Source organism: Arvicanthis niloticus, chromosome 12, assembly GCF_011762505.2.
Source record: "Arvicanthis niloticus isolate mArvNil1 chromosome 12, mArvNil1.pat.X, whole genome shotgun sequence".
In the NCBI taxonomy this organism is placed as follows: domain Eukaryota; kingdom Metazoa; phylum Chordata; class Mammalia; order Rodentia; family Muridae; genus Arvicanthis; species Arvicanthis niloticus.
The window spans coordinates 53250232-53251789 of NC_047669.1; the positions used below are offsets into that span (position 1 = coordinate 53250232).

The 1558-nt window shown below is 38.4% G+C and overlaps 1 non-coding gene across 1 annotated transcript; it reads left to right on the top strand.

Annotated features, from left to right (window-relative positions):
• Positions 1 to 819: 819 nt before the first annotated feature.
• On the top strand, positions 820 to 923 carry LOC117718350 (small nucleolar RNA U13). Its single transcript, XR_004608038.1, has one exon. It is a non-coding gene; the product is annotated as a small nucleolar RNA U13 (small nucleolar RNA).
• The last annotated feature ends 635 nt before the right edge of the window (positions 924 to 1558 follow it).

Here is a 1558-nt window from a genome sequence, read left to right on the forward strand (position 1 = left end):
CATTAATGGATTTTAAAAAAAGTACTTAGGTTTTAATGAGGTTTTGTAAGGTAGATATTTTATTTCCAAGATAGAATTCTAGGCTAAGCAAAACATTCATTTCCCCTCCCCTATTATAGCATGACATCTCTTCTTCCTTCATTGTTTTGCCCTTCCTCTGCCCTCCCCTTTCTCAACCACACCCCTCACTTTTTATGCTCTGAATTAAGAATGGTTTTGTGCCCACCATGGTTGCATAAGATCAGGGAAAACTCATGAAAATATTTCAGAAATAAAATTCATCAACTAAATGAGCATGTTAGTGAATCAAAATTTGTGTAATCTGTATTTAAGTTATGAAAGTATGAAATGATAAGTTAAGGGATTGGATATAGGAAGGGAAAGAGCCTTACTCATTTTAGCAATTACTGTGTAATGTCCTAAAATGATTCACTAATCACTTCACAGCTGGTTTGTAGAAATATAGGTTACCAAAGCACACTTCTAATGCCACATTCCATGGGATTCACACATGGCGAGAAAAAAAAAAAAAAAAAAACTCTAGGTTCTGGAGTTACTAAGGATGATCCCAGACTAAACCTAGGTGCCCTGTGGCTTAGCTTATTTTCACTGATATTATTACATTTAAAATAAAGATACTTTGGATTTTGTGATCTTCAAAAGGGACAGTATGTTTGCTAAGAAAAAAAGCTGGTCTTAGACAGGCAGAGGTGTTTTTTCCAAGGCCTCTTAGCTCAGGAATGCAAAGATCAACACAGTGCTGCATCTCTGTATCTGCTAAGCCAAAATCTACAAACTCCATTTACAAACAGAGTTCTTAATCATGTGTGGCTCATGAATGGGATGATTGGGCATTCATACCATTGTGTGAGATATTCTCCCATCAAAACTTTTTATACCATCTATACATTATTCATTTAATATAAAATAACAGTAATAGTAAATTTTAAGAAATAGTCCATCTACAAGTTAATTGTACTCAAGAGTCATTATTTCATTAATTAATTTACTTTATATCCAGATCACAGCTCCCACTTTCTCTCAGCCTTCCCCTCATGCATCCACTCCCCCATTCCCACTCTCTTCTTCTCTGAGAGGGTAGAAGATACCCTGGGCATGAACCCATCCTGTCACATGAAATTACTGCAGGACTAGGCATAGCCTCTCCCACTGAAGCCATACAAGACAACCCAATTAGGGGAACTGGACCCACAGGCAGGCAACAGTTTTAGAAACAGCCCACTCTCTAGTTGTTGGGGAACCTGTATGAAGACCAAGCTGCTCATAAATTACATGTGTGCAAGTAGCCTACCTCCAGCCCATGTATGCTCTTTGGTTGGTGGTTCCATCTCTGGGAACCCCAAAGAGTCCAGAGTATTTGATTCTATTGATCTTCTTGTAGAGTCCCTATTCCCTCCAGGTCCCTCAATCCTTCACACAACTCTTCCTCAAGACTCTTTAAACTCTCTGAGTTTAATCTTTGGCTGTGGGTGTTTGTATCTGTTTTGGTTAGCTTCTGAGTAGAGCCTCTCAGAGGACAGTTATGTTATGTGGTCAT